General features: G+C 44.4%; 1 long non-coding RNA gene across 3 annotated transcripts in view; it reads right to left on the bottom strand.

Annotated features, from left to right (window-relative positions):
- Positions 1-8,553, bottom strand: part of LOC103663224 — a 17,992-nt gene extending 9,439 nt beyond the window's left edge. The window contains exons 1-5 of one of the 3 annotated variants that reach the window (XR_005831854.1): positions 8,441-8,521; positions 2,757-2,978; positions 1,829-1,963; positions 777-949; positions 1-34 (exon numbers count right to left, since the gene is read on the bottom strand). This is a non-coding gene — a long non-coding RNA (uncharacterized LOC103663224). Of the gene's footprint in view, positions 35-776; positions 950-1,828; positions 1,964-2,756; positions 2,979-8,440 lie in introns of all 3 variants that reach the window. The other 2 variants (XR_568715.2, XR_568716.2) reach the window with 2 other exon arrangements.
- Between the last annotated feature and the right edge of the window lie 3,011 nt (positions 8,554-11,564).

The raw sequence follows: 11,564 nt of genomic DNA, 5'->3' as shown, positions 1-11,564 counted from the left end.
GGAATGATACAGTGGCTTTAAGACCAGCAGCTCCCTAGAGATGGAGAATGTGACTATCAGGAAAAATCAGAGAAACACGTATCCTTACATTGAGTTTTCTAGAACCTATTCTTGGGCAACAGAATCAGATGATCATATTGGCTTCACATATTCATTAATTCTACAAAGGGTACTGTTTTGTTATAAGCCGGGTCATATTTCTTCACAGCTTATAACCCTAAGGTGGCTCCTCTTTTCACTCAAAGTAAAACCCTAAGTCCTTAAAATGGCTTAATATTCCTTTCACTCTCTGCCACACGCCCCTAATCTCCTTCCAACCTTGTCTCCTGCTACAATTTTCCCTTAGCCGACACCAGCCACACTGGCCTCCTCCCTGTTCCTCAAAAACACCGGTCATGTGTGATGACAGTCCCTGCCTTGTGTCTTTTGTTCTAGCTCTTTCCTCTGCTTGGAAGGCTCCTCTCCCAGAGATGCTTGGCACACTCCCAAGTCTTCCCTCAAATCTCTCCTCGATGGGACCTAGTCTGAGCACTGTATTTACTACTGCAATCTGTCCACCCAGCCTGGCTCTCCCGTTACCCGGCTCTATTCTTTTCATGGGAGTCCTTATAACATATCTTAGAGTGCACTTAGCTCTTTTTTGTTGCTGTTTGATGCTTACTGGCAGGGAGTCTTAGTGTTGTTGACTAATACATCCCTAGTGCCTAGAACAGTGCCTAGGACAGAGTAGCCACTGATTAAATCTAGTTGCTGAATTTGTTGACACAAGTCCTTACCGTGTGCCAGGGAGTACGGTGACTCTGGTCCCTACACGTAGAAACTTATAGTCGAACCACAACACTTATTTAGCAAATACTATGCCAAGCAAATACGTGCCAGACAGTCTTCTAGGCCCTGGAGATGTTACCGCAGACAAGACAATTTCCTGGCTCTCATATAGCAAATTCTTCTGAAATGATACAGTCATGTTTGAAAAAACAGATATTAATATATGTAAAGTTCTTGGCCACCAAATTTAAAATCCTAGATTGTTCTGTTGGTGTCCCCATCTTGTAGACAGGCACCAAGAACACCCTGCCTTACATATACTAAATCTCGACAAAGATGTATCAAGACAAACCCTGGATTGTATAGCTCCCCAAAACCTAACTTCTACTTTCAATGCTGGGAGGTATTTTTGTTCAATTGTTTATATTAATTATTGTCCAAGGAGGTTTTATGAGGGCCTTTTGCTTTGAGTTGCTAAATACTAAATGATTCATTGAAGGATATATGGCAGAAATTAATCTTGTCCCCAAAAAAAGATAAAAAAAGAGCAAAGGATTAGTCTTCTCAAACCCTAGGGATGATTCTGGTTTTTGTCCCGGTCTTGCCACTGAACTAATCATATGACGGAGGCAGGCAGAGAGTACCACTCCTGTCTCCCGACAAAAGCGGGCCTGCTGTGAGCATTAAGAGGCTTGGTTGGCTGAAAGCCTCCAGCTCCCACACCCTCAGGTCAACCATGGTCTGCAGACCAAGGCCACTGTCCCCCAGGGCTACTGCCAGCCCGGCTCAGAGCATGGCCAGGATGCAAGAGCCACACTCCTGCCCAGCTGGTATACTTCCAATGGCACTTTGCTTTGGGGCCACCCTCCACCCTGGCTGCCACTTTCTCAGCCTTTCTTCGGGTCTCCTCCCACCAATCCCTCCTTCCCGCGTTGCAGTCGGAGTTTCTCCCACTTACCCTGTCCCCACTTTCCTTTATACTCCCTGCATAGCTCTCTTACGTGTCTAACTCTGCCTTTGTTTTTGCTTCCCAGAAAACTTGAAATAACACAAATGTTACCAGGATGACTCCAGGAAGCTGGCAATAGGCTGGGGCTTTGAGACTGGATTATTCACCATGGCTGGCAAGAAGGATCACAATCCCAATGGTATGTGAGGCACAGCTAGTCCTTGGCATGAGATGGTTGCTCAGTTGCTAAAAAAAAAAAAAAAAAAAAAAAAAAAGTCACCACTGATGACCAGGGGGACATCTGGTGGAGTGGAATTGCCAGTACAGTGGTTCAGGCATTTGAAAGTGAAGGGGGTACAATGTATTTAAGGAGAGTGGAGTTGGAGGATTCCCCGCAGAGTGATAATGAGAGACTGAAAGCAGGTAGTTAAAGGCCAGTAGGAGAGCCAGAGGCCCCTTTGGTCGTTCACAAAGGTGTCCCACACCTTCCAATTAAGAGCTAGACTTTTCTTGTGCAGGAAGACACTGCAGACACTTCTCCCCGCAAGACCACACCTGCTCCCCTTCCCGTACCCTGCCCCCTGGGGCTGCCTCAGCTGCCCCTCCCAGGTGGCGGGCCAGTAGCTAGAGTTCAGTCCCAGTGTAACCGACCTGAGGACATGCTGGGCCTGATGACTGAGAAAAGGGAGTATGCCCCCAGAAGACCTGCGAGAATTGGCCAGCATATACTGTCAGGAGCAGAACAGAAGCCAGGGAATGGATTCTGAGGGTGCTTGACCAAGGGGTTGGAAGATAAAAGTGAACAAGCAGGGAAATTGACTTGGAGTCACTTTCTCAGGACATGGGATTTAACACCCTGGCAAGGACCCCGCGGAATGGGGCAAACACACTGCCATGTGGCTTTCCAAAGCCTGGGGAGCAAAGGTGAAATGCCTGAGTTTGCCACAGCAGATGGTGAAATAGGATGGAAAAAAATAGACGGGAAAATAGGATCAGAAGCAGTTCACATTCGTTGGAATGAACAACAATATTCACTTACAGTTCTGTACCAGGGCTATGTGAGCTCGCCCACCTCCTGTCTTAATATAGTCCGAAGAGATCTGGACCATCTGGACAACCTGCAGCACATCACATTGATCCGTCACATCAATAAAATAAATACACGGCTAGTATGCTGGCGACCTCGGGAAGGAACATGTGCTCCAGAAGGTACAAGACAAAGCCTATAAAGATCCAGGGACGAGCCACTTCAAAGCTAGCGCTGAAGAGAAGGAGGTACACATTTTTAAGGTCAGGGCTAGGTCAGGAAGTGCCCTCCACAGTAAAGACCCATTGCTGTATCTTGCATTTCCTATTACAAAATAACAAGTACAATGCCTGGTGGGCTTCCTCTGGTTCTGGAGGCCACATATCCCACATGTAGGAATCCTGCTCCGGGGCATACCCCAGAGGACAGGGAAGGGTGCCAGCTCTTAAGTAGGGCCTGGGTCAGGAAAGAGCTGCACAGCATGGCCAGGCTGTAGTGAAAGTAGCTTTCCCATCATCTGGCAGACCCTGTGGTGTGGAGGTGTTGGTGGTGAGAAAAAGTGCAGGGCAGAGTTCATGGTAACCCCATCGGGAAGATCACATCACAGGACATTGGGGTTCTGGCTCAATGTCATTCCATCTGCAATGGAGAATTAGACATCTCAAAAAAAGAGCTTCTGGCATGTTACTGAGCCCTAATGGAGCTAGGATGCTTGACAATAGCATACCCATGAGCCTCCATCCAGAGCTACTCATTCAGAGCCAGTTCTGTCTTGCCTGTCAATTCACAAAGCCAGATGGGCCCAGCGATGTACGACAGAAATGATACATCGGGAACTGAGCCCAAGGAAGACCAGAGGGCGCGAGTTAGCTGTATGAACAGGGAGCACAGACCTCCATGTCACCCACATGATTGTACCAGCGCCCGTCCCTGAACTCTCATCCATGGTCTGATAGTGGGGTGCCATATAGACAGCTGACGGGGGTGCTGTAAAAGGGGTAGACCCAGGCAGCCAGGGGAGTGAACTGCTCTGATCTCCTTTCGAGAGAGAACCTGCTCCAAGAGGCGTGGTTAACTGACAGCCTCCAGAGGCCGCAGCTTCACACTCCACTGCAGTGTCCACACTGAGACCGTGCTCTCCCTGGGTTGCCCAAACGATGCCTGAGTGCAGAGGGGTACGACAGCTGGACCATTCCTACACATTTCAGTCTCCTTTAATGGGCACTCTTTGCTCTAGAGCCCTGTGATGGCTCAGAATTCTCAGAGCTCTACTGCAGCCTAAACATCGTCCCACCACATCCTTGGCTCTCCCGTCTCTCCCTTTACAGGTGACAGGTCAGCACGTGGTCTGAGGCTCTCCCCACTTCTCGCTCTTTCCTCTCTTCTCGACCCTCATGGGCTTTTCTGCCAATAAATTTCTTGGCCTCCTAACTCTATTTCTTGGCATCTGCTTCCTGGAGAATTCAAACTGACACAATGGGTTTAGGCTAGTTGATTACTTTTTTTCTTTATCTCAAAAGGAGGAGGAAATTTGGGTAGGTAATTCGATCATCCCTGTAATTCCTAATGCAGACTTTCTATAGTTTTAAAAAGTTAAATGGAGGGAACAATTAGAAAATGTATAATTATCGATATGCTTGGCTTCAAGACTTTATTGCTCTTAAATCAAGGAAATCAGCAGCTAAAACCAGTCACTGCTTTCCAAAGGAAATACCTCTTTTCATTTAAACAAAAACTTAAAAACATGTTAATTGTTCTCATTCTAGCTAAAACCCGAAACTGATACACATTGCTTAAGGAGTTTTGTTTTACAAAACCATAGTGCATTGTAAGTGCTCCCTTTACAAATGATAATTTGTGGGCTTTACATGACATTAATTAACCTTGGGTTTTATTTCTCCATCACTGTGGACATGATCTTTCATTAAAAGTGGTACTTTATACTACAATCAAATAAACTTTCATTTTGGTCATGTTATTTTTATGCTGCCCGTAAGCATCGCACCAAAGAAAGTAAATCAGGGCCAAGATCGATTTTGTGTTTATGAGATAGCAACCGGGACATGATGAATGCACAATTAATGTTTAGACTATATCAGTACACTTTGTAGCAAACTTATTGTATTGAAAAACATAATCCACCCTACTCAGAAGCAGTTCTTTTTTACTAAAAGAAAATGTGTTGGCAACTGCTCCGTTTCCATGGATTTGTGATTCTAATAGGCCCTGAAAATAAAACTCGATCTTTGCCAAAATCTCACTTATGCTTTATATCAATAACATGCCCTTTATCCCTGCTTATGCATTTGGGAAACAGAGAAACAACACCAATTAGTTAAAAATCCATTAATTAGAACTCTAAAGAACTGATTTTAGGAAAGGGGAGATGTGTGGGAGCTAACACCTAACACTTTATTTTTATGAAAAAGAGAAAAATTGCACAAAATCATGAGAAATTGGGGAAAAAAGCAAACATTTTCCAGAATACATTTGAAAGTATATATTTCAAATTTAAACCATTTTCAGTGCATCTTAATATCAAATAACTAATGGATACCTCAAGCAGCAAGAAAGATACAGTTCTGTCCAAGACATTCTACCTACAGTAACAAGTGTATTACACATTTAATTCTTTAATTCTAGTGGCACAAAAGGAGGGACCAGAGGGTTATAGGGCTTAATCCTCAGTTAACTAGAAAATCAAATCAACAACTAGAAATCCATTCTTTAAACAAGTGGCTCTTAATTTTAGCTACATGGTAGCGTGGGGAACTTTCCAAATCCTCAAAGCCCAGGTCCCACTTAAGACTATTTAAATCAGCATTACTGTTTTGTTTTGTTTTACTCTACAGGTGATTCTGATATGTGGCCAAGATTGAAATCCACCACTCTGAATACTACCAGTATTTTAAGTTTTAGCTTACTATAGTTATTTTAAGTTTTAAACCAGATTAGTTTAATCTGCAGATTAAATCCCTACTGTGGGATGGAAGCCTATTTGCCAAGTGACCTTTAATTTTACCAGAGTACTGGAAAAATAATTAAATCCAAATGCCGTGATTAACATGTGTGATGGGCTTCTGATCCTGAGGGTGGCCATGTAACCCAGGTCCAGGCACTGAAATAGAAGGTAAATCCTGCTGCGTCTTTTCCTTCTGAGATAAAAGGACAGAGTCCTATTGGGCGGGAAAAGTGAATCTCATCCCTTTCCCCATTCTCCTAGTCCAAAACTCTGATACAAGTCCTATAACTGAGTACATCTGGCCTCAGAAAGCAACGGTGAAATAAGTCAGAGAAAAACAAATACCGTATGCTTTCACTTTTATGTGGAATCTAAAAAATCGAAACTCAGAGAACAGATTGGTGGTTGCCAGAGTGAGGGAGACAAGGGGGACAAGGGGGGAATGGGTGAGGGTGATCAACAGGTACAGAGGGGGGGAAAAGAAAATAAATAAAAGCAACAAGTGTGAACATTAAAAGTCAGCACACTGAGGATGGTGGAGCCCAGAAACTGTGGAAGAGCTGGGGTCTTTGCTGACGTCATTGTGTCATTGAACTAGAAAACTAAATTTTTTAGAATTTTTAGAGTGTGAAGAATTACTGCCTTAGAATTTTTGTTGTGTGAAGTATTACTGCTTAAGCCGCTAATAGCTGAAATTTCCATTACTTGCAGCCAAAAGCATTTCCAATGGATACAGCTTGGTTCTCCCTCTGTGTCTTTCTCCTCTCTCAAGCTATGCATCACTCAACATTTACTATTGGTTAATAACTTTACAGTTATTATTATTTTTTTAAAGATTTTATTTATTTATTTGACAGAGATAGGGACAGCCAGCGAGAGAGGGAACACAAGCAGGGGGAGTGGGAGAGGAAGAAGCAGGCTTATAGCGGAGGAGCCTGATGTGGGGCTCGATCCCAGAATGCTGGGATCACGCCCTGAGCCGAAGGCAGACGCTTAACGACTGAGCCACCCAGGCGCCCCTACAGTTATTATTTTTGAGTCATGCAGCAACCCCAAAAGATAAGTGCTACTGTCTCCATTTTTATATATTCAGAAACTGAGGTTCATACAAATTAACCATCTTGTCCATGGTCCTACAGACCTTGGATTCTAAGCCAGATCCATCTGATTCCAATGCCAATCCTCTTAATTACAGTGCTATAAAACCTCTTGGGCGTGCAGAAGTCTAGCTGCTCTGATTAACTTGTATGCTTTATCATTTAAGAAGAGCATTTTATACTTCTAGGAATACACATATTCCCAATGCTCGGCATTAGACCATTAGATATTTGAAGAATTAATGGGCTTAACTTGGTTAACTGCAAAATTACAAGATAAGCTTTCTTTGTTGCTATTCCGCAAAACCAGGAGACACTTTCAACTCATTCCAAACAAAAACACGCAAGTCAATTCATTTTTTGGCAGCACAAAGGACTTGACAAATAGCATATTAATAATAATCTAGGACTTACGTGATTTTTTTTCTCTTCCTCGTGAAAAAACTAATGAACAGTAGGGTTTTGATGTATATGTTTAAGATATTTACATGGATATGTCTGAGAGGTTATGGGGTGCTGCCATTTGTGGTCTTAAAAAGAAAAATGTACCTCCTGCTTAGCAGGGAGTCTGTTTGTCCCTCTCCTTCTGCCCCTCCCCCTGCTTGTGCTATCTCCCCCAAATGAATAAAATATTTCAAAAAAAAAGAAGGAAGAGAGGGAGGGAGGAAAACGTATCCCTTCCAGGTGTCTCTGGGATACCCTGGCATACACCCTTACGGTTTATCTCTGCTCTTGAGCATTTACTAGAGAACAAATGGATTAGGGAAAGCAGTACAGAGGCAGCCATGTTGAGTTTAGAGTTAGGCTCACCTGAGCAACTTTACTGTGTATCCCCTTGTTTCCCTAAACTGAAGGGAGAAGACCTACTTCCGCTGTTCTTATGAGACTTAAGTGAGCTGAAATGCAAACATACTTATAATACTTAAGGAAAAAAATAAGTAGTTAGTAAACATCTATGTGCTGAGTAAGAGCAACGGGTGCCTGAGAAGTAATGACAGCCTGCCTCAGTCTAGTGAATTACCAGTCTCTTGCCTTAAGGAACAGGAAACGGTGTGGTCTGCAAGACAGTAAAACCTAACGCTTGACATACTTAAGATCATGTCCCAATTCCTCAACATTTCAGGTGGTCAAAAGACATATTGGTGTCCCAACTCCCAGAACCCGTGAAAGTGACTTTATTTGGGAAAAGTTCTTGGCAGATGTCCTGAAGTTAAGGACCTTCGGATGAGATCATCCTGTATTATCCCAGTGGGCCTTAAATCCAACGACAAGAATCATAACCAAGTTTGTGGTGTTAGTTTCTTCATCTGTAAAGTGGGGATAATATCCTAACTACAGTCTCACTTCCTGGGGTTGAAAATGAGCTAACTGCAGTCTGGAGAAATGAGCAGACGTTAAAAATGACATTCACTGAGCGCTTACCATGATCATGCTCTGTGCTAAGCGCTTTCTGTGAATGACTTAGCGATCTCTATTTTACTGATCTGGTAACCAACGCTCAGCGAAATATAGTAATTTGCCCAAAGCCACTCAGCTAGCAAGCGAAAAAAAAAAGAGGGGGGAGATTAAAATTCAAACCGACTTCCGAGATTTTATCCTTCACGCTAGACTGCCCGAGAGGATACAAATGAACTCACTCTAACAAAGTCAATTATTTTGGTATCAGCTCAGGCGCCACCCGAGACCGCTTCAACAACTGACCACTGGGCGAGAAGGTGTCTTCCTTCTCCGGCCGGGGTGGGACAGGTTTAATGACGTCACTCTCAAGGGCCGGTGATAAGTGATCTCCCGACGGATACTTTCAAGGGCCAAAATCCGAGCGTGGCGCCTATAGATGAGGTCATAAACCCGGACCAATAGAAATGCCTAATTTCCGTTTTCCGGGCTAATTCCTATCCTTTAACCCCAGCCCCGCTGCGGAAGCAGGAAAAGGCGGGCCTCGGGGCGGAGCAAGTCGCGGAAACGGAAGTGGCGCCGCGGTGCGTGGACCCGCGCCGGCCTCGGCCCCACGCCTGCCTGTGCCCCACGTGTGCGGTGAGTGCGGCGGGACCGGCTGCGGCCCCCGGAGGGGTTCGCTCGCCCCATGCCCCGCGCTGCAGGGGGAGGGTGTCTCCGAGCGGCAGAGCGGGCACAGGTTCTCACGCCTGTCCTCTGCTGGACGGTCGTCTGTGGCCTTTTCCGTTGTGGGAGTTTGGGGGTTGACGGGAGCTTGGCGACTCCTCTTTCTACTGCTTTGCCCTGACAGTGCTAGGTTCGCCTGAACTCCCTTCACTTTCTGAAATCCCCTCCCGTGCTACTTGCATTCTGCCCTTCTGTGGTGTGTTTGGCAAACATCCACTCTGCCCTGTCCTTGCTGGGTGCCGAGTTTACAACCTGAATGTACAGTCGCAAGTTATCGGCGCTGGGAAGGAAATGAACTGGGGGCTGAGATGAGGATAGGGGTGTCTGAAGTGATCTTTAAGCTGAGACCTAAAGCAGGATGAGAGGCAGCTCTAAAATCCGGAACCCCAGGGAAAACTAAGCAGAGCTAAGTCCCTGGGGTGGGAGCTGTAGAAAGGGGACCACTGTGAGCTAGGAGTACAGCGGTACACGATAAAGTTGGGGGGGGGTAGGGTGGTTCTGTAAGACTTTAAAGGCCATGATGAGTGGTTGAGATTTTATTTCCATACAATGGGGAAACATTCCCTTTTCCAATTCTCATTTGTTGGAAACATGGGAGGCTTTTTAGTAAGGAAGGAACGTGATAGACACAGGTTCTCTTTCGGAATTGTGTATCGTTTGGATTATTACTGAGTATAGAAGGAAAGTATTGATGGCTTGGCTTAGGGTGGTGGTAGTGCAGATGCAAGTTGGAGAGTTAGAGGTATTTTTAAAGGGGATTGAAAAGAACTTACGAAAGGATTGAACATAGCAAACAAAGGAGAGGAAAATGTCAGGGGTAAATCTTGGGTTTCTCCCTGAGCGGTGGAGTGGGTGATGTGCCACTGTCTGAGAGGGGAAGAATAGGATGGAGGATAGTAGATGAGGATGTTATTGTTTGGGGGTGTTCTGCAGTGGAGATATAGTTAAAGAATTTCATTTTGGTCTCATTAAGGATAAAGTGCCTGTAAGACGGGTAAACAGAGGTGTCCGGTAGGCAGTTAGAAATGCAGGTCTGGAACCCAAGGATGAGAGTCCTCAGCATAGAAAGCCGTGGGATTGGATGAGATCACTTAGGGAGAAATGTGGAGAGAGAGGGGAAGACTTGAGAAATACCACTATTTAGAGGTTAGATATTGATATTTACCTCTTTCAAAGTGCAGCGCAAATCCTGCTGAGGGGGTGGGATCAGTCACCTGTCCCATGTCCGGGAAGTCTTTGCTATTTCACTTCACAAGGCAACATTGGGCCCTCAGCTCTATGGTTTTGAACACTTCCTATATAATTCGGTTATAACACTGAGGTATGTTGTGTTTTAATTTTGTTTGCTTCTATTTCACCACTTTGAATTTCTTTTTCATATATTTTTTTCAACCTAATAGCTTTCTAGTACATAGTGTGTTTATATGCAGTATATTTCAGGTTGATGGTGTGAAGTTATAAGAAGGCCATCAGAGTGTTCCAGAAAAGATTAAGAAGGAGAATCATTTGGGAAAGAAAGGCAGCAAATGGAGAAGAAATAATAAGAAATTGTCATTTAAGCTGGATTTGAAGAATGGATAGGATTCATATTAGTAGAATGGCTTTAAAGTTTGGATCCTGAAAAACAACAGTGAGGAAGTTTGGCTCCTGTGTGTTGTTTGTGGTAAGGGTATGTTAGGACTAAACTTTGAATGGCTTTGAATGCCAGTGTGAGTTTGAAATGTTTCGTGGAGTCAGTGGGAGACTTTGAAGGTGTTGGAGCGGGGAGATGGCACAACATTGGTGACTTTTTGGAAGATTAATCAGGCAGCAGTGTGTGGTCACAGCAGATTAGATCCACAATTAAAAACCAATCTGAGTAAGAGATACAGCCTGAATCTCGAAGAGAGAGAAGGGAAAAAGAGGAGACAGTTGTGAGAACCACAGGAATGTGATAGTCGGATATGGTAGTACAGGATCCCCAAGCAGATACGTTTTGTTAAGCGAAAGAAGCAAGACCCAGCAGGCTATATATAGTTTGATTTCATTTTTATGACGTATTTGGAAAGAGGCAAAACTGGAGGGTTGGAAAACAGAGCAGTGATTGCCAAGGGGGCCAGGAGGGGGTGATTGCAGAAGAGGTCCACTGGGGACGTTTTGGAATTAGGAAACCGTTCTCTAAGGTACTGTGGTGGAGGAGGGCTGCCTGCATTTGTCAGAATCAACACTGTACACCAAAGAGTGAACTTGACTGCAGATGAAAAAAAGTCGCGTGTCTGGAAATGGAATGCGGACTGCAAAAAATAAATAAATCTAACTTGTAAAAACGTACAAAATAACTTCACTCACCAGGGTGGTGGGGGGAACTGACCTAAGTAATTTTGAAGAACAGGATTTTGAGTGGATACGGTGAGGGAAAAGGAAAGCTGTAAGTAAACTCTACTACAGTTGGTAAGTTTGTTTCCCGTAGCCGTAAGCTTTGGCATTCTGAAGCTACGTGTGAGCCACACAAATCATGGTGGATACCGGGAGGCAAGTTTCTCACTGTCAAGCGAAAAAAGTTACAAGTAAAGCAAGAGGGGAAGACTAGAGTGACTTAGAGTTGGAGACCTTAGGATGAACTTATTTCACAGAAAAGAAATACAGGCTTTTGTGTCCACA

The sequence above is a fragment of the Ursus maritimus genome, unplaced genomic scaffold (assembly GCF_017311325.1).
Source record: "Ursus maritimus isolate PB19 unplaced genomic scaffold, ASM1731132v1 scaffold_34, whole genome shotgun sequence".
In the NCBI taxonomy this organism is placed as follows: Eukaryota; Metazoa; Chordata; class Mammalia; order Carnivora; family Ursidae; genus Ursus; species Ursus maritimus.
Note: the sequence above shows the minus strand (reverse complement) of the source record. Positions and strands in the feature narration are given on the sequence as shown.